The sequence below is a fragment of the Podarcis raffonei genome, chromosome 8, assembly GCF_027172205.1.
Source record: "Podarcis raffonei isolate rPodRaf1 chromosome 8, rPodRaf1.pri, whole genome shotgun sequence".
Classification (NCBI taxonomy): domain Eukaryota; kingdom Metazoa; phylum Chordata; class Lepidosauria; order Squamata; family Lacertidae; genus Podarcis; species Podarcis raffonei.
In genome coordinates, this window is record NC_070609.1 from 33,661,104 (window position 1) to 33,683,069 (window position 21,966).

A 21,966-nucleotide genomic window follows, 5' to 3' on the forward strand; every position below is an offset into this window, starting at 1 on the left:
GGCCCCCTCCTCTCGCCCCCTCCCCCCCGCCCGGCTTCAAACGCAGCCGGCCCCCGCGGCGCCCACCCCCGAAGCAACCCTCCTCCCTCCCCTTTCTTGGGGCCAGGATGGTACAGTCCGACTGGGCGCAAGAGGCGCCCAGCCTACAGGACTCTGCCGAGAATTACGCCCCCCCCCGCAGCGGAGAGGGGAACTTTGATTGACATGGGGGGGTTGATGGACGGGGGGGGGAGCGATTTGCATGTTTCGATTTCCTCGTTTGCAAAGGAGAGAAAATGGGGGAACGAAGAGGAAGAGGGTGAGAGGGGGGTGCGGGGGGGAGCATCCATTGCAACATCCCTGGCAGCAAACGCACATCTGTTTTAGATCGGTTTCAGATCGCCACCCCAGGGACCCTTCCTTGGAAGTAGCTGGCTCCACCGAAGAGATATGCTGAAGTCCAAATGCTCCCACCCACCCCACGCCATATGGAGGAAGCACCTTTGGGAGCCTCTGTGACTTCCTTGAAGAGCAGCGACCTGGCCAGAGGGCAACAGGGGAGGCTTGGAAGACGCAGCTTCCCTGCCTTCTTGCAGACCATGAGGCAAGGGTAGTGCTAGGGCAGCCCTAGAGAAAATAGCCCTCTGTGTGTTGGATAGCAGGAGCTTAAAAACATGAGTGAGAAGCAGTCTCCTGTGCTCTGCAGCTTGTTGAAATCAGGGGTCTGCACTAGATCTCTTGGGGGGCTTTGAAGTGCCTGCACTGGCTGTCACTTCTCTGCTTCAAATTTCCTGTGTCGGCTGTTGCTTCACTTTCCCTGATGTAACTTCTTGCTCTGCAGATGTGGATAGAAAACCAAGCACAAGCACCATAAATATCCATCAAAGGAAGTGGGGTGGGAGGTTGAAGGTCATTGAATGGACTGGTGTTGGATCCCAGACTTTTGGGCCGTGCCAACCACAGCTGCTACTGAGCAAAAAGGGGACACTCATTAGACACACCGAGCTTCTGTTTTGCATGCAAAAAGTCCCAGGTTCAATCCCCAGCGTCTCCCTGTAGGTCTCGGAGAGACCTTGTCTGAAACCCTGGGAAACTGCTGCCGGTCAGTGTTGACAATACTGGACCAATGGTCCAGTGGCGTAGCGTGGGTTGTCAGCACCCGGGGCAAGGCAAGTAATTTGCGCCCCCTAACCCGTGGATTTGTGCCCCCTAACCCTAACCCCCAGATGTTGCGCCTGGTGCGGCCAGCCCCCCCTGCACCCCCCACGCTATGCCACTGCAATGGTCTCATCCTGCATAAGGCAGCTTCCTGTGTTCCTAAAGCTCCAATGACGCTTGTACAACCCTCTGCATTACCCCCTTTCCAGGACCACCTCCAGAGAGTAGCAGGGCTGAGCATTGGTTGGGACCCTGAGACCAGCAAAGGGCCACTCATGTCAGGTGACCACTTTCATTTCTATGTGCATTTTTTTTTAAACTTAACTTAGAAACTTTAATGCATTCATTCTGGAAGAAGTGGTTTTGATAATCTATGGATTTGTTAGTTCCAAGGCTCACCAAAACTACTTGCATCTAGCAGGCTTTGAACACGCCCCCCCCAAATGGGGAGCATCTAATGGGGGGACACGTGAAAGAAGAACCTGTCTGAGATGAAGCTGAAGAGTATTGCACTTTTGATGATACGAGCTAATGGGTGCCTATGGTGAGTGCCCCTGAGCTTTCTTTCCCCCACCTCCAACTTTCAGGCTACCAACATGCCACAAATGCTTCATATTGGCAGGCAAGCAAAACATGGTGTGGACCAGTGGCATTTGCAGACTTTTCGCCAGGCTGGTCTATCATTTCATCCACCTATTCTGCCCACTCTCTCATCATGTAGCGTTTGGGGGGTCCCGGCAGGGGTCTGCTCACTTTGAGCCACTGTGTGTGCCAGGCACTTTCTGAATCAGGTAAATCCACCCCCCCCCCCGTTTCCCTAAACTCCTGCACCATCTCAATCAAAGGCCAGGCAGGGCTGTTTGGGAGTGACGAAAGGAGCAGATGGCCTGGACAGATGGGAGGAAGAGGCATCCTTGCTCTAAATTACACAAATAAACATTGATAGAGTGATTAAAATTACAGCCCCATTTCCAGTTCTGGGTGGAACCATAAAACCTTTAGGAAGATGTTGCTGGGCAGGGCTGGGGAGTCATCTCTCTAACAAGATTCCCAGAGAACGCTAAGCAACAAAGAAAAAACAACAACACACTGTTTGTCGTACTGATCTCTCATGGTGTGTTTTACCACACGGGCATCCTGGCCAGGAGCAGTGGGGGACTAGGCTGCATTTGCATCTGATTAAGTGGACTCTAATCCATGAAAGCTTAATCCACAATAAATGTTAGTCTTTAAGGTGCTACGGACTCAAAGGGCAGCCCCTCTGGAATTTGCGTGACAGCAATGCCGCTGCTTAGCAAACATAGAAAGCTTTAGGTTGGGCGCATCCTTTACCCCTTGCAGAGTTATGATTCCCAGCAACTCTTAGGGATCACAGGGACCCAGAACTATTGGGGGGGGGGGAATGTGTTTCTAATGTGCTTTAAAGATATAGTGTGTACATAGTCTTAAAGAGCTCAAAGCACATTTCCTGTGTTTTTTCAGCAATCCTTTGAACAACCACCCTTAAGGTGAGCCAAGGTAGGTTATTACCCCTATATTTCTAATGGAGGAACAGAGTCTGAGAGTTAGTAGCTTGGTGAATTAATGCTGGAGGAAGGACTTGAAGCAAGGACTTCCTAGTCCGGGCCAAACTAATATGCAGATTTTTAAAAAAGGAAATGGCATCACCTGGATGGGGGGTGATGTTATTCATTACTGGAATTGCAGCTGGCAGGAGCAGGACGTTTTACTCCTTCCTTCCCCTGCTGTGATCATGAGAAAAATATCTCCCCTGAAGTTGGTATTTGTATTTGGGATGCGGGGCAGAAATAAAACGTCTCAGGCCAGCCTTGAGCTCAAGCAGCAAGGGCAGAGTAAATCCCCATGTTAATATCAGGGACCCAGGATGCAACAGGCTCCAGAGCACAGAACCACCTTGCTTCTGTCAAGCACCTAAGCCAACCAGACCATCATCAAGAACTGTTGTGTTTTGAAACCCTGGCTGCTATATAAATATGAACACAAGAGGTTCAGAAAGGTTTGATGACATCAACCTGCTTAATCAACCTAAATTGCTCTCATCAATAGGTGTCACCTGCTTCGGGAATTAACCAACAGTAATGCATACACTGCAGATGCATAGATACACAATTGCTTCCAAGAGATGGGGTGTCTTGTTCATCCTAGTCTGTGCCCTAATAAACTGCTGCTGGTCCTGCTGGTGGATACTATTTTCTAACCACAGTGGTTGTCTTTTCCAACAGGCCTGACCAACCAGCAGATCCTCAGTGCAACCTCTGATCCCTGCAATAAGGACCTGCAAATACAAATAGACACAATGGTGACAAATAGAGGGGGAAACCACACACAAAATAATGTGCATTCTAAGAAGGACACATTTTTTTGCAAAAAGGTTCAAAACAGTTCTATTAAGGGACTGTTAGGGACAGAAAAAAGATTAACATTATCTTCATGGTGAATCAACTGAACATGAACAAAATGGAGCAACATTTATGATCTTGAAGGACCTTATTGTTTTGATAGACGGCTTCTATGCAGATCAAAGACAAAGATTCCCTGGTTTGTGGGGGTCTGTTTGGCTCCCCTACTTCCCAAGCAGGTGATCACCCTCCCCCCGATAATCATCTTCATAGCTATTTTAATCCTCTGCTGCATGAGTGACAGCAAAATGATTGACGCAGAGCGATTTGAAAGCATCCCATTTCCGATTCGAAAAACCGTTCCCTAAAACCATGCTAATCCCTTGGGTTGGCATGGATTTCAGGAGGGAGATGGGGCCTGCTGCCAGCAGTTTAGAAAACAGGGCACATGGTGCAGACCACATAGCCCTGGAGGAGAAGAGAAAGGCATCACACTTCATTATCCCTGGAAAGCAATTATGTGAACCCATTTGGTTTTGGAAGGCAGTCTAGGCACTAAAACCCATGGAGACAGAACCTTGTCCAAGGAGGGCAATATAGCAGAAAAGGAGAAGGTGTGGCCAGATCCTCTGTGTGCTTAATCAGAAACAAATCCCATAGACTTCAATTGCACAGTGATAAGAAACCTGTGGCACTTCAGGTGTGGTTGGACACCAACTCCCATCAGCCATAGCCAGCATGGTCAGTAGCCAGCAATGATGGGAGCTATAGTCTCAGAATGTTGTGGTGGGGAGGACAAGTTCAACATACCTGCCCTAGTAAGTGTGCCCAGGACTGTAGCCTTAGAGAGGTACAAAAATACCTTCAAGATGTTGGATGGAAGGCCATCAGCTTCAGTGGAGGCTTGCCCATTAGGGTGAATGTACCAAGCATGGTTTGTCCTTTGCCAGCCTCCCCCCCCCACCTTGTTACTTACAACCAGTCCATGGGGTGGAAGCAAATACCTTCCTCTTCCTTTGTCTCAGGGCTGCTCCTTGCAGAACTCAGCAGGGAGGAGTATGGGGACCAAGCCAAAATGAGTTGGCTCTGCCTTTCATTGGGTCTGGCACCACCTACTGTTGGGATCCCTGCCTCCCACCCTTCCAGTCCCAATGGGCACCAGCCACCAGCTTCTTGCTTTGCTCATGAGCTTCTCATGGACAACTGTCTTGGGCAACCTGGACTGGCTGTTAATCTTGTCTAACAAACATTGTTAGATTACTGATCCAGAAAGCACATTTGTAGCATCTTCCTTACGATAGGAGTATAGCATCTAGATCAAGGGAAGTAATAGTGCCACTGTATTCTGCTCTGGTCAGACCTCACCTGGAGTACTGTGTCCAGTTCTGGGCACCACAGTTCAAGAAGGACACTGACAAACTGGAACGTGTCCAGAGGAGGGCAACCAAAATGGTCAAAGGCCTGGAAATGATGCCTTATGAGGAACGGCTAAGGGAGCTGGGCATGTTTAGCCTGGAGAAGAGGAGGTTAAGGGGTGATATGATAGCCATGTTCAAATATATAAAAGGATGTCACATAGAGGAGGGAGAAAGGTTGTTTTCTGCTGCTCCAGAGAAGTGGACACGGAGCAATGGATCCAAACTGCAGGAAAGAAGATTCCACCTAAACATTAGGGAGAACTTCCTGACAGTAAGAGCTGTTCGACAGTGGAATTTGCTGCCAAGGAGTGTGGTGGAGTCTCCTTCTTTGGAGGTCTTTAAGCAGAGGCTTGACAACCATATGTCAGGAGTGCTCTGATGGTGTTTCCTGCTTGGCAGGGGGTTGGACTCGATGGCCCTTGTGGTCTCTTCCAACTCTATGATTCTATGATTCTATGAAAAACCTTTTCATTTAGGAAAAGGATGATGAATGTGGATGGGTGCACCATAGTGGCCAATTACATTCATGAAGGCAGTGGATTTTAGGAGCAGACTAAGATGAGATGCTAGAGACAGTGAATGCAGATCGGTGATCAGAATTCTGATGTCTAGTCTATTTTAGTCATTCAAACAAAAGCAAAAATGCTCCCTCTCTCTTTCTCTCAGCTCCAGAACTCATCCAAACAACTGGGTGGCCAGCAAATTTAGGATGCTCAAAAGGAAGGGCCTCTTCATGCAGCATACCAATTAATACATGGGACTCCTTGTTACAGGATGTTGCAATGACCACTAACCTGTCATTTTTAAAAAGGGGTTAGTTTAATTAAAAGAGGTTAGAACCACATTCACTTTTCTCAATCCTGCCCAATTAGCTGCACCAGACAAAAACTCCTCTTCTGTACAGTGATAAAAAGCACAGGAGCACCCACTCTTTGCAACTGCAAGGAAAACAGGAACATAGGAAGTTGCTTTGGATTTGTTGCATGCCACCCCAATCTCCAAGTGGTATGAGATTCCAGGGGTTCCAAACACTTTGTGGTTCCTTTTGGAAATGAGAAGAGTTTGGATTTGATATCCCGCTTTATCACTACCCGAAGGAGTCTCAAAGTGGCTAACATTCTCCTTTCCCTTCCTCCCCCACAACAAACACTCTGTGAGGTGAGTGGGGCTGAGAGACTTCAGAGAAGTGTGACTGGCCCAAGGTCACCCAGCAGCTGCATGTGGAGGAGCGGGGAAGTGAACCCGGTTCACCAGATTACGAGTCTACCACTCTTAACCACTACACCACACTGGCTCTCAGCATAGCAGAGACTGTGGTGTCTTTATGATACAGTGGTACCTCGGGTTAAATACTTAATTTGTTCCAGAGGTCTGTTCTTAACCGGAAACTGTTCTTAACCTGAAGCACCACTTTAGCTAATGGGGCCTCCTGCTGCTGCTGCGCCGCCGGAGCACGATTTCTGTTCTCATCCTGAAGCAAAGTTCTTAACCCGAGGTACTATTTCTGGGTTAGCATAGTCTGTAACCTGAAGCGTATGTAACCCGAGGTACCACTGTATATGGTTTGTTTTTACACACACATATAGCCTGAGCCTACGGTGGAGGAACTCACAGCATTAACAGCTCAGAGAAGTCTTGTTTTTCCCATAAGCACAGCCTTTGATTCAAACAGAAATCAACCATTGCCTTATTTCTATTGCTTCCCTGCTTGCTGCTTTGATTCTGGCCCACCTGACTGCAAATCAGCTCTAAACTCTGGCTTTGTCCTTCTAACTAACTGGAAGCTCCCACCCATTTGCCGTCTCTCACAGAGCCCCTTTCCTTTGTTTACCTGAATGACCCATCACCCAGGTGATCGCCTCAGCACAGGAAGCTAGCCTGGCTTATATTTTAGCACTTGCTGGAGCCAGGGGTTAGAAGGATCTCACATACAGCCTACTTCCCCCTCCCCAAACTCATAACATATGGAGTCAGATCATTAGTCCATCCAGCATTGCCAATGCTGACTGGCAGCGGGACTCCAGGAATTCAGGTCAAAGTCCCTCCCAACCCTATGTGGAGATGCTGGGGACCAAACCAGAAACCTTCTGCTTGCAAGGCAGATGCCCTCACACAGATGCCCCTTCCCCTCCTAGCTCCCCACACTAAGCCACAGTCTCAGTGGCAGAGCATCTCCTTTCCACACAACAGAAAATCCCATGCCCAATCCCTGACTGCATCGCCAAGTGGAGCTGGGCAAGACCCCAGCCTGAAACCCTGAAGACCCCCTGCCACTCATTGTAGTCAGTACTGAACTAGATGGACCAATGGCCTGACTCGGTATGGTTGCCAACTTATTAATGGGCCTTTCTAGCTGTGCTTTGATCTGTGGGGTTCGTGGGTCCTTTTTTGTGCTCGCCAGTTTGCAACCCTAGATCTGTCTTTTGATTTTGTTTTCTCAGTTGAGGCTTCCATTATTCAGAATGGAATAAGTGTGTCGCCTCATCTGTCCTCCCTCTGAGTTGACCAAGACCTATTCCCAAACGCCACAAGGCCACCAGCCCCCAACAGACTCCCCACCCTCCCCAGTCCCCATTTGTCCTTCTGTGCAGTTGCTGCCAGAATTCTGCCTGCTCTGCAGTTTTCTTCCTGTCTGCCTCTCAAGGGAACAAAAGTCTCCTCCTGGTTTCTTGTGCTCAAAGATTCCCAGGGGCAGACAAGAACCCTCCCAGGACCCCGCTGGCAGATGCTGTGGCAGCCTTTCCCCTCCCTCCCTTTCCCCCTTTCTGGAGGGAAATCTGCAGGTATTCGCTCAAGTTGCCATGGCAGCTGGAGAAGAATTTCTTCCACTCAAGAGTGCCTACCTTGCCACAGATTTTGCACGCGAGTCACAGATTTTGCACGGCAAGGAGAATTTCCAAGAGTGCCAACCTTGAGCAGTATTTGCTGCTGGAAAACCCCTTCCTAGACAGAAGAGCCTAGCAAGTTCTCCATTTGCCTTATTTTTTGGAAGAAAGGGCACAGGGCAATTGGGAAACATTTGCTTTAGCAGAAATAAATACAGGAAGAACCTGAGTGAAAGTAAGCAGCTTTCGTAGCCCCAGCAAGCTGGAGAACTGCTATTCCTAGACAGCCTGGCATCAGTAACCCAAACTCTAATGACCCTTCTCCAATCTGGACTGCTGCAATGCACTGGGTATGGGGCTGCCTGAAGGCTGTAGCAGGATGTTGCCTGGACAGGGAAGAGAGATCATATTGCAAAGATCTTGAGAACACTGCACTGGCTGCTAGTTAACCAATGGGACCAATCCAAGGCATTACTACTGGTGTACAATATCCTGCACAACTGAGAATGCAAGAAGTGCCTCCCTTGCAATGATGATGGGGGTCTGGGGAAAAGGTTGAAGGAGGTGATAAAAGTGACATTTAACAGGTTGTATGGAAGCCACCTTCAGATATCTTGAAGGGCAGATGGTGGAGCAAATGCTCCATCTGTATTGCTCTAGAGCAGCCTCCGCCACCCTGGTGCCCTCTGGACTACAACTCCCATCAGCCATTGCTCCAGAGGGTAGGACCTGGACAAGAAAACACATTTAGATTAAACATTAGGAAGAATGTCCCAACAGTATGTGCTGTTTGACCTTGGAACAGATTTGCATGAGAAGGCAGTAGTTGTTAAAGGATTTTTAAGCAGAGACTGGGATGTAACAATGGGCCCCCTGCCCTAAGCCATGGGTTGGAACTGATGAACTTTGGGGTCCCTTTCAGCTCTACAGTTCACAGTGATTTAATGGGCATTGATCGGCAATCGCTGTTAAGTGAAGAAGCACACACAGCACTCAATACACACTGTTATTTCAAAGGATTGCTCGTATTGTGCACACCCACAATGATTGCTCGGGTGAAATTAGCTGCCACCCCCTCCCCACAGCAGCAGTGTCACCTCCAGTGGTGTGGGCAAAGCACAGAGGGATAAGTATAGAGGGAAGGGCTGAAACAACCCCAACAGTGTCTGAAGCCAACTGCAATTTTGCTTGTAGCTTCCAGAGGAAGAGCAATGATTGATTAGCACTAGCAGCAGTCCATCTGGAAGCAGCCTTAATTGATTAATCAGTGCAGCCAATTTTAATTGGTGGCATGGAGAATTCAGGGACCATGGCGGCTTATTCACAGGCTATTTTGGTGATTGAGTGTTCTTACGGCAATGCCCTAACTGTCACGGCCGTTTATGAAATTGTTATCTCACGCTTGCTTCCATATTTTGACATTTCTTTATTTCATTCTTACCCTGCCTTTTCTCCAAGGAGTTCCAGGCTGTGTACACAGCTCTCCCCGTCATTTTATTTTCACAACAACCCTGCAAGGGTTAGGTGGGGGAGAATAACTAGTCTATTCACCGTACCGGCTCAACCGAGATTTTGCCAGTGTGCAGATGTATTCAGATCTGATAAATGATTACAAAAGTAGCACAGAACTGGCAAGCTTGCAGCATAATGACCTGGCAGAGTGGGAGTTAGCAGCCTACAAAGGCTATCCAAGCAGGTGAGGCACACAAAGTACCACTGAGATCTCAAGAGACAAATCTGGATCAATGCACCTTCCAAAAGAGAGCGAACTTGTTCCTTCAAAGTTGTGCAATCTCTCCAGAAAAGATGGTGAGCCTTGTCAGAAGCATGACCAACAGTACCTTAGTTTTGTCAGGAATGAGATTCAGTTGAGTGGCCCACATGCAGGCCATTACTGGTCCCAAGCGCCAATTCAGCACATCTGCTGGCTCACCTGAATAAGATGCAAAGAAGAAGAAAAAGGGCGTAGTCCTGTGATGATACTCAGTTCCCAGACCATGGCTGACCTCACTCTGGTTTCATGTAGATGTTACTAAATATGGTGAGTAAGGATGGCTTCCAGGTGACCAGGTGTGGGCTTTTAGTAATCTGGAAGAGTTGGATTGCATTTCTCCCCTTTGCGGTGAGAACAGGCTAGGTCTGTTCCCCTAGGCTAGATCTGTGTCAGGAAGCAGGCTAGTGACTTTGATGGACTTATTTCCAGGCCTTGTTGTCCTCTAGCAATCACCTTAGTGGGACTCTCTCCAAAAGGAAGGGGGGGAACCCTTCAGCGTCACAAAAACAGGGAGTGCAAAGCATATCCTTTTTTCTGCCAGGGGAAAAATTATGCCAAATATCCTGAGGGACTGTCTGGCTGGGCTGCTGGCTTTATCCCCAGGGCCTGCTTGTAATCATCTCCAATATTTCCCTATCACCCACAACATACATCTCTAACTCCTGTCCTGGTGCTGCACACGACCCTACAAAATCGAAAGGGACAGTCAAGGTAAATCGGGCTGTGGAGCCAGGAATCCGGAGCATTTGTGGGGGAGGAGAGGGGGGAGGGGAGAGAGAGAGAGAGAGAAATGGGAAAGCAGGGGATTAATTGCAAATGCCCAGATAATGAGGATCTCTGCTCAAAAGCCCATTCGTATAATTTAAACCTCTAACGAGGTTTCCTGGAATACAAAGCCTTTTGTGATGTCTCTGCTCTCATCTGAAATGGAAGCTGTACTCTGGCTAAATCTAGACTTAAGGCGGTTTTGGTTGTGGGAGGCAGGGGATTCATTTAATAATGGACAATGCACACACACACACACACACACACACACATGAGCAGGCACCCCTCTCTACTTCTGTGGGCATGTTATCTGTGCTCCAAGCTCAGCAATGGTCAAGGTCAGAACGGGCTCAGAGATGGGATAGGGGGGAGAGGAGAGGGCAATGTCAAAGCAGGGCAGCTGCTGAAGAAAAAGGGTCCCTCCTCTTTTGTATGCGCGCTGGAGAAGAAGGATGGTAACAATGGCATTTACTGTGTGCCAGAAAGATGGTTTTAAGGTTTATCTCTCAGGGGAGCCAGAGCAACCTCCATGGAATAACATGGCTAAACTATAGGCAAGTGAGAACCACAACACCGTTTTTTCTCCACACCTGAAGACTGTCTTCCCCAAGTGCTGGGAGTTGTAGTCCAAAACCTCTGGAGACCCCCTCACCTGGGGAAGACCACTGCAGAAAGATCATGCCTCTTCAGGCTTGCAAACCTTGGAACTGGTCCATAAGCCTTGTACCAATGCTGTTCTTCAGGTCCTTGGAGGGCACCAGTTTTCCTTCCTTCTCTCTCACGATCTTCCCTGCTTTGCTCTCCAGGACCTAGATAATACACCCACCCAAGCCTGAGCATTTCATTGCTACATTGCAAGGGGACATCTCTGAAGAGTGGGGAAAGTTTATAGTTCCGGGAATGATTTCTTTCTTTTTTATGACCTCCCCTAACCCATATCTCCACATACAAGCCAGTCCCCCCCCCCCATCTTAGCACTGGACTGCTCAGAGGCAGGGCACCTGTTTTATATGCAAACGGTCTCAGGTTCAATCTTCAGCATCACCTAAAACCTCAGAGGGTTCCTGCTAGCCATCATCAACAATACTGAGCTAGATGGGCCCTGCTAAGGCAGCCAATAATACTGTCTGCCTTGCAGGGATGTTGCGAGGATGACTAAGATATGTGCCTGGTTGGCATGTCATGCTAAGCCAGACCATGGCTCTCCTAGACAAACCATGAGCAGCAAACAAAGAGCAAACCATGGCTACATAGCTCCATATGGTGCAGCCGCATAACAACCAGGGAGGAGCAACAAGGTCAGAATCTTTTCCCTGGGAGCCTGCAGCCTCACACATTGGCACTAAGCAGCTATGGTTTGGCTTAGCATCACTTGAACCAGGTCAGTGTATGCAAAATACTGAGGAGAAATCAATACAAGACATGCCTTTCAGAAGAAAAATTATATTTCTTTAAGCGAGAGCTATCTGATGAAAGCCGGGTTCAAAACTTGAGGTGGGAAGCTAGGTGGAAATCCAAGTCTTCATGATATGAAGACTCTAAAAACCCACTTTGTGGCCTTGAACATCCAGAAATCCTCTCGTGCCGTGCAAATCCAGGTCACAGAATCGCAATATCAAGAGTTCCTTATGGAGAAGGCATTACCGTTAAACCCGTTTAATTCTATATGTGTAGGTAGTCTTCATTTTCACTAGCACCGATGCCTTCAGTGCGTTGCTATGAACATTTCAAATGCATTCTGGCACCCCACCCTAAATATGCATTTGCGAGGCCAGGCCAGCAGGCTGAAGCACCAGGCGTGACTTTGCACATGAGCTCTCTGAATGGGAAGGAAATGTGAATCTGAACATTGCATTTGAGGAATCTGTTCCACTGTTTTCTTCTGAACAGCACATTCCTTCTACGCTACCCCAGAGAACAGGCGGCAGCTGGGGGGGAGGGAGGGAGGGAGGGAGCCCAGTCTAACTGAAACCAGAGAGGAAAACGACAAGAGAAAATTAATTCTCAGAGGAGATGACAGGAACCCTCCAACCATTCCAGCACCTTGTCCTCTGAGAGCGGATTCAGACAATCATGTTTTATTCATTCTCACTGGCAACGGAGGAGGTGTGTGGAGCTGCTACTCTGGTATCAGGCTTCAGGACAGGCTGTCCTCAGGATTTCCACCAGGAGGTGGTGGGGGGATGAATAAACATTTGAGTCCCAATGAAAAATGGAGCGCTGACAATGAATGCAGCACCCGTGGGTTACACCAAGCAGAAGGCAGGCGTGGGAGGTGAGCTTGGAGGCATCTGGCTGCTTGCTGGTCTCTGTTCTGGAGAGGCAGGAGAGCTTTTGGTTATATGGAGCAGATCCTCAAGGCTTCTTTTAGATGCAGAGAAAGAGGAGATCTGCCCCCTTCCCAATTTCTAAGCCAGACCCTGCTCCTGAGACTGCCAGGGCACACTGATCTGCAGGGTTTCCCAGGGGGAGCTTTTCACAGGCACAGGATTGTATCTTGATATGTAATTGCGTATCAAGCTGCTGTCAAAAGCATAGGAACAGAGGCTTGCTGAAAAGTTGGCAACCCTCTCTGCCCTTTAGTTCCCTGTGTGGTGTTATTCACATCTTAAAATGGTGATTGCAGTTTCCAGTTCAATTCCTGTCGGGCCACAATAGCTGTCTTCATGGTTTAAGAAGAAGTCCTCAGAGATAAATGAAAGTCCTGCCCTGTAGCGATGTAAATGCATGTCCAATTATTTGCGACTTTAAGCAAAAGAATTAGCTATGTATTGCAGAGGAGAGGTCAGCTAGTGGCTATCAGCTAAGTGGAGCATCCATGTTTCAAGCCAGTCTACCTGTGACCACCAGATGCTGAGAAATCAAGGGATGGCTATCACCAACTTGCCTTGCCCCAGACCCTGAAGCTGTATGACACCCCCTGCAAAATCTGTTTGACCAGGAAGAACAATAATTAGCAAATAAGCAGGCATACTGTGAGCCACAATGGCACGGCTGTGCTGCCTTCAAGAATGTGAAAGGGGCTATTTGTGCACATCCACAGCCTCCTACTCTTCCATGTCATGCCTCAACTTGGAAACTCTCGGGAAGGAAGATGACATATAAGCACAGCCATTGAATCCCAACTTCTCTGACACTGAGCAAGAAACTCTTTTTCTCCTCTCCTGTCTTCTAGGCAAACCATGATGGAGTCGTTTGGGGCTCCCCACTTTTGTTCTCCTTCTGCAAGTCCTGCCCCCCACCTTTGAAACTGGGTTGATTAAAGTAGATGATTTACATTCATAAGTAAGTCTGATAGCTCTACAGTTTACCCTGAAACCCAGAGGGTAAAGGAAGAACCAATACCAGTCTCTCACATATGGATATTTACCCTCTACCTTTCTTATATTCTACCTACCAAACATGCATTTAAAGCTCCTCTAATATACTCAGTATGCATCTGACTCTCAGTCCTGGGTTGTTTCATTTCTGTTTCCTACTTTGGTTTTTGGAGTAAGGCAGAGTGAAGCAAGCAGGAGCGCTGGGGGAACACCTGTCAATTTTGGTTCCTTTCACTTTCTCTGTATTTCAACACCAGCTTGTGATATTTTTTTTTAAAAAAAGTTATCATGAAAATTAATGAACATTTTAGTGTGGGCTTCTCCCAATGTACACATTTTTACAAAGCCATTTTGCCTAACAAGATATTTGCTTGCTTGTTTGTATTTACCACATTTATATAGCACCACCCAAGGATCTCAAGGTGGTATAAATGGTTATCCTCCAACCCACTTCACCCTCACAACAACCCTGTGAGGTAGGTTAGGCTAAGAGATAGTGACTGGCCCCAGATCACCCAGTGAGCTTCATGGCTGATTGGGGATTTGAACCCTGGTCTCCCAGGTCCCAGTCCAACACTAACCATTACGCCACACATTGAAGATACACTTTTGTATGTTATCTTCACTATTATAGGAACTTTTCTTTTGCACCTCACTCCAGTAGATGCCTTTCTGTACAGATGACTTGGTTGGAGAAGTGCATGGCAAAACAAGGGTCACATATGACAAAGTGTGAATTATATAGGTGCGGCTTTAAATGTGAACTGAAATGAATTCCATCACCATCTCTAGGCAGCAGTAACACTGGGAAGCAGAAAGAAGAATATGTCCAGTGAGCAGGTTCCTATATTCAACACATGCAGACTGCCATTCTATAGCCACTCACTTCAGAGTAAGCTCCATTCAACTCAATGGACCACATTCTGAGTAGACATACATAGGACTCTGTTGCTAACCTGACAAATGGCCCTGGGTTCAGCTCCACTATACAGTGGTACCTCGGGTTACATACGCTTCAGGTTACATACGCTTCAGGTTACAGACTCCGCTAACCCAGAAATAGTACCTCGGGTTAAGAACTTTGCTTCAGGATGAGAACAGAAATCGTGTGGCGGCAGCGCAGCGGCAGCAGGAGGCCCCATTAGCTAAAGTGGTGCTTTAGGTTAAGAACAGTTTCAGGTTAAGTACGGACCTCTGGAACGAATTAAGTACTTAACCTGAGGTACAACAGTAATAGAACCAATAAGAAAGACCCTGTATGGAAATGACTTAAAGACTTTTGTTCTGTGGGGTGGGATTGGGGGTGAGAAAACACATTAGACCTTTAAAGAACATTCAAAACCAACTCTTTCCCTCAAAGAACTCTGGGTACTGTAGTTCACCTCCCACAGAATTACATTGCCCAGCAACCCTTAGCAAACTACAGTGCCCAGAAATCTCTGAGGGAAGAAATGTGCTTTGAATGTGCTTTATACAAGCACATTTGGCTTCCTTTCTTGGCCTCACCTTATCTGATTTGCTCACACCAATCCCCTTCAACTGGAGATTTCAGAGGATGTCAAGCTCTGTATATTATCTCCCCCCTCCCCCACCGGCCCCGGGGGAAACCACAGCCTGCTGTTCTGTGTAAGATGCAAAAACTCGAAGGGGTTTCCTGGGTTTGCAAGATGAACAGGAACAAGGTATCCATGGCAACAGGATCCACTTTGGAAGGATGAGCTTTCTTTTATACAGAGCTCTTTCAGATGGCCAATCTTGCAGGAAGACCACCGATTTCTACTGACCCTGTACCCGGGCACACAGAAATCAAATCGGTGAAGCTCCCCACTGCACGCCGCTCTACCACCACGCCAGAGAATAACTTCACCTCCTAAATTTCTGCACTCAGAGGGCTCCTAAAGGCACAATCCCTTAAAGCAGGGATATCTCTGGACCTCCCCGGCCGACGAGCATCGTTTGAAAGGTTGGAAGGCTGCCACACCCTTCTTTGCTGTGATCATGGAGCTCCCCCTTCTGGCTGCCTGGGGAATAGCCCGGGAGTTTGTGTTGCCTGGCTTATCAGTTTCAGAGCGGTGGGAATGGGGGAACCGATCTACACATAAACGAAAAGAGTTTTGAAGAAGAAGAAGAAGAAGAAGAAGAAGAAGAAGAAGAAGAAGAAGAAGAAGAAGAAGAAGAAGACATAATTTGCTTTCAAATTATGCAAGATCTTCCCTCTTCCTCTCTGTGGAGAGAGCAGAGATACAACTCCTAACCTAAACTGGTGGGTTTTTTTATGCACGATAAAAAGTAAAGGGACCCCTGACCATTAGGTCCAGTTGTGACCGACTCTGGGGTTGCGGCGCTCATCTCGCTTTATTGGCCGAGGGAGCCGGCGTACAGCTTCCGGGTCATGTGGCCAGCATGACTAAGCCACTTCTGGCAAACCAGAGCAACGCACGGAAATGGCGTTTACCTCCCCACTGGAGCGGTACCTATTTATCTACTTGCACTTTGATGTGCTTTCGAACTGCTAGGTTGGCAGGAGCAGGGACCGAGCAACGGGAGCTCACCCCGTCATGGGGATTCGAACCACCGACCTTCTGATCAGCAAGTCCTTGGCTCTGTGGCTTAACCCACAGTGCCACCTGTGTCCCTTATGCACAGTACTAGGGTTTATGCACAGTACTAGGGTTAATAATAACCTGCTCAACTGGGGCATCCATCAAAAGGTTTTAAAGCATTGCCTCTGGGCCCTTTGTGTCATCTCATACCTTGAAGAGAGCCAGGTTGCTCCAGTGCCAGCTTCAAGGAAGGGCATCTCAACATGGTTGTTTCTAATGAGCCCAATATCTGCCCCCAAAAAACTTTTTTAAAGGTATTTTTTATTGAACTTGATTCTTGCAACTCAAGTAACAAAATGGAATTTCATGAACCAAACTCATAAAACACTGAACCGATAACTGTGCAGTATTTTTTTCTGCTGCTGTTCCCACCGGGGCAGCAATGCCACCCAGCTCTCTCTTCACTGCAGACCTCACCCCCCCCGGCATGACATTTCAGCAGAGAGCAATGTCTAAATGGGAAGGAAGCTTGGCTGGTCCTGCCTGCATCTGTGGGGGGCTACTGCCCCCCTCTTGATTGATTGAAAATGCCAGGCTCCAGCTGCAGCTCTGTGAGATCTATAGATCTTATAGTTCTAATCTATATATTCCATAGATCCATTGGCTTTATTTCATAGAGTGGCTGGAGCAACCCAGCCAGATGGGTGGAGTAGAAATAATTTTTAAAATAAAACGTATTATAATAATTATCTATAGGCTAGGGCACTGTGTTTTAAGTCAATTAAGATGGTGGGAAGCCATTGTGGGCAGGAGCCAAGCGTTGCCCATTCAAAAGTGGCTCTGCCACCATCTGGCAATGGCTGGAACAGCCATCTAGGGGCCTGGCAGGGAGGGCTGGGAGTGTGAGGCAACCAGATGAGGCCTTCTGACCCTCTGGGACCCTTTGCCATTGCCAGACCTGATGAATGCTGCTGCCAGGTCTGGTTGGCCCCTGTGAAATAAAAAAAGGATGCCGGTTTGTTCCAGGAAAGATCTTAGATGGGCTGCTGAGTAAACTGTTCAGAAGCATTCTGGATTGAGCTAGGAAAAACCCAGCACTTAACAGGAAAAAGAGTGAGAAAGAGCTGAAACTTGAGCCCGGCTTTGACAAAACTGTACCTAAGGTCAAGTTTTGTAACGAATGTTTTTACAAGGCCTTGTTTAGATGGCACCTCACTCCATTTAGGCTGGATAGCTATTTATTTATTGCCTGCCTTCCCAGCTCACAATAAGATGCTCAAAGCAGTGAGGCACAATGTAATTGAAGAGCAATCATGTAATGAGGTAAAAACCACACACCAAACCAAGCCAAACCACACAGTGGATAACCATCAGCACATTGTTCAGCAGTGAGCCAAATCCTAAGCCTCCTGGAACATAAACCTGCCATGGCCTGATGCCTTGCAGATGTTTTGGACTAACTCCCACCAGCCCCAATCAACATGGTTATCTGGAGGACACCAGATGTGGGGTGGGGAAGGCTGGTCTGGCATCCAAAATCCATGAAGGATGGGGAATGGTCCTTCAAGTACCCTGGTCTCTTACCCTAATGGCAATAAGCTCTAGTGGCAATGATCAGAGCTTTTAATTGGACTTGGAAGAAGCTGGAGGCCAGTGGTGGAGGAGGAGGATGAACAATTGCAGTTGTAGCAGCTTCCGCACAGCTCCCGGCGCTTGGAATTGGATGCTGCATTTTGGGCTAGCTGAAGATTCTGAACTCAGCAGCTGATCTGAAAGAAATCAGGAGGAGATAAGGCCACTGACCCAAGAGAAAAACAGTGCCCGTCAGGTAGTAGAAATGAGAAAGCTGCAAATGCCAACATCCATATTAGGGAAAAAGCTTTCTTCGGCCAACCAAAATGTCAGAAAATAGGGTGCAAACTTTTGAGATTCTCCAGAACCCTTCATCAAGCTTAATGGTAAATAAAGGAAGGGGTGAGGGGGTAGTTGGCTGCCAAAAAAGACATAAAGGAATATGGCAGGAAGAATGGAAGGAGGGAGAAGAGGAAGAGGAAGAGGAAGAGGAAGAGGAAGAGGAAGAGGAAGAGGAGGAGGAGGAGGAGGAGGAGGAGGAGGAGGAGGAGGAGGAGGAAGAAGAAGAAGAAGAAGAAGAAGAAGAAGAAGAAGAAGAAGAAGAAGAGTAGTTTGGATTTGATATCCCGCTTTATCACTACCTGAAGGAGTCTCAAAGCGGCTAACAATCTCCTTTCTCTTCCTTCCCCACAACAAACACTTGGTGAGGTGAGTGAGGCTGAGAGACTTCAGAGGAGTGTGACTAGCCCAAGGTCACCCAGCAGCTGCATGTGGAGGAAAGGGGAAGCAAACCCGGTTCACCAGATTATGAGACTACTGCTCTTAACCACTATACCATGCTGGCAGGCAGGCAGGCAGGCAGGCAGGAAGGAAGGGAGGGAGGGAGGGAGGGAGGGAGGGAGGGTTCTAGTGGCACCATCACTTCATTCGTCTGTTTCTTGATACTGAATTAATCATTGGTGACCAGGTTGTCATTATTTTTGGATGGGATTCCATCACCGGCCACTGGCAAATTCAGGCTGCACAATTATTGCTGATCAGGAGGTCCAGGACAACAAACCCGCTTTCCCGAAAGACCAGACTTCTTGTAATAAGAAAAGTGATGGAGGAGTGAACTGGAAAGTGTGGAATAGCCCTTGCTTTGATCCCACATCATCTAATCTACCTGCAAACAATGAGGATAGAGTTATCAGGCTGTCTGGGAGTGCCCCAAGTTACCTTGCCCCTGAGGGTGCAGTCTCATGAGGCAGCAGCGGGTGGCAGCAAATCCCCATGGTTGATGCCTTCCTTGCATAATGGTTGCAGGGGCTGGACTTTCCTCACTCACCTTCCGGCCAGGTAAACCAGCTGGCAGAGGGCTGCCATATTTCAGGCTTACAAATACCTGATTATTGCTATCCACCTGATTGCGGCTATCCACACCCTCACATACAGTCTGATCCCCAAATTAAATTCTGTTGCAATACAGAAATCTTACACAATACATCTTACGCTTATTTAAGACACGTGTCCATAGCTTTATGTGCGTTGCTGGGGGGAGGGGGAAAAACCACACTCCAGGGAGAAATAAGAAAATAGCAAACACACATGAAACGTGGGTGAGAGAGCAGGAATTCCTGCAGCTTCATGAGAGTGTTTGGGTGTGGAAGAGGCAGTTGGAGAGGGGTTTTTTTGGTTGTTTTTTTTTTTTTTTGAGAGACAATGAAGGGGTTTGGAGTGTTGGAAGTGGTGGTTGGCTGAGCTTCAGACTGGAGAATGGCCCCAGAACACAAGGCATCCTCACCAGCTGCTGCTGAGAAACCAAAGAAGCAGAGGGTCCTTGCCATGCTGGAAGAGAAATGGCTGTGCTGGACTGCTTCAGGGATGCATGTCTATATATGCTGTGGCATGCAAATATGGCAGGAATGTGCCCAGCATCCGTGCCATCAAGGTGCATGAGAAGGAGATGTGTCGAACTGTGGCAGCATGTACACCATTGACTGCAAAGGTGGCCAGTCAAGTGCAGGACAAGGCTTTGGTGAAGGCACTGACTGGAAGACATGAGCCAGTGGATGGCAGCATCTTGTGCCAAAAGGCTCTGAGCTTCTATGACCACATCACACCTTTCACCACAGATGGCGACCAGCCTGCCAAGGAATTCAAAGCCAGTCCCAGTTGCCTTAATGGCTTTAAGATCTGTTTCAAACTTAAGAATGTCCGAATGACTGGGGAAGCTACGTCTGCAAACAAGAGGCTACAAAAACATACCCTGCACAACTAAAGCAGCTGCTGGATGTCAAGGCATATTGTCCAGAGCACGTCTTCAATGCAGACAGGGCTGCATTCTGGATTCAATGCAGGGCTCTTCTGGATGAAAATACCTGCGCAAACTTACCTTGCCAAAGCTGAAAAGCAAGCTCCTGGCTTCTAAACTGCAAAGGACACAGTGACTATGCCATGGGTGTGGCCAGGATTTTTGTTGGGGGGGCAGGCCTTTTGTTAGGGGGGCAGAACCTCAGTTAGCTTTGTATTTTTATTTATTTAGGGGGCAGCTGCCCAACCCCTTGGCTATGCCCATGGACTGTGCTGCTCTATGGCACTGCAGCTGGGCACTTAATAAAGCCAGGCTTGCTCAAAACTCCTGCGTCCTAAAAGGCAAGAACAAGAATCTCCTTCCTGTGTTTTGGCAATCTAACGAAAAGACCTGGGTGACTGCATCATCACTTCTGGACCGGTTCCACAAATACTTCATTCCAGAGATGAAGTGTTAATTCAAGGAGAAACACCTGGAGTTTAAAGTCTTGCTGCTTGTGGACGATGCTCCTGGGCACCACAAGACACTCCACTTTGCACACAGTGAGGCTGAGGTTGTCTTTCCCACCCACCTCCCCTCATCCAACCTCTGGGTCAAAGTGTGATTTGCTGCTTCAGGGCTGCTTACACGAAGCTCGCCTTCTTCTGGATGATTGATGTGATGGATCGGGACCTCACTGCATGCTAAAAGTTCTTCAACATTGCCTGTTGCATCACTTACATCAATGGATGCAATCATGCCTGAAACAATAAATGCATGTGGAAGGAATGTGTGCGCCATTTCAAGGGTATTCCAAGCATTTACAGTGCGGTGGAGGACACTGTGCATGTGGTCAGGGAAGTGGGTGGTGAAGGCTTTGTTGACCTCGTCCAGGAAGAAGTGAAAGAACTACTGTAATTGAGACCCAACAGGTGTTGAATGTGGAAGAGCTGGAGGAACAGGTCAGATTGATTTCGGAATGCGAGGATGAGCTTGGAGAGCAGGAGCCAGCAAACTGGACCCTGCAGAAACTTTCTCAACTCTTCCAAGTCATAAAGCATGTAAATGATCTGTTTGCAGAGTTTGACCCCTCCATGAAATGCAGCCTCAGGATCATCCATGGATTACAGACCCTCTGAGACCCTACAAGGAAATGTTGAACGAGCTCAAGAGACAGCAGCAACTCTGTCTCTCTCCTCTCTGCCTTTGTCTCTCCTTTGTCTTTCTTTTTCTTTTCTCCTTTCCGCCCTTGTTCTATTTTATATTAAGTAGCTGTTTTATTTCAGTATATTATAAAAAAAGATACTTCGTAATGGGTATGTATTTCTGTATACCTTTGAATAGGTAAAGGTAAAGGGACCCCTGACCATTAGGTCCAGTCGTGGCCGACTCTGGGGTTGCGGCGCTCATCTCGCTTTATTGGCCGAGGGAGCCGGCATACAGCTTCTGGGTCATGTGGCCAGCATGACTAAGCCGCTTCTGACGAACCAGAGCAGTGCACGGAAATGCCGTTTACCTTCCCGCCGGAGCGGTACCTATTTATCTACTTGCACTTTGACGTGCTTTCGAACTGCTAGGTTGGCAGGAGCTGGGACCAAAGAACAGGAGCTCACCCCGTCACAGGGATTCAAACCGCCAAGCTTCTGATCGGCAAGCCCTAGGCTCTGTGGTTTAACCCACAGCGCCATCTGCGTCCCCTATAAGTATCAATAAATAACTATATTTTATGCCAAGAGAGAGAGAGAACAGCATCAGCTGCCAATCACCATGTTCCTTACAAAGAAACCACCACCACCACCAGATGTGGCCACACAACCCATCTCTGGATCTGAACCACAGCCAAGCGCTTCTTCTGACTGCTGGTCAACCCCCCCACCCCAGTCCCGGTCCTCATATCATCTGAAGCATCATCCAGCAAGGGGGAGGAGGAAGACTAAGAGCAACGTTTGTCCCTCACCAGCACGCGCAGTGATTTTAAAA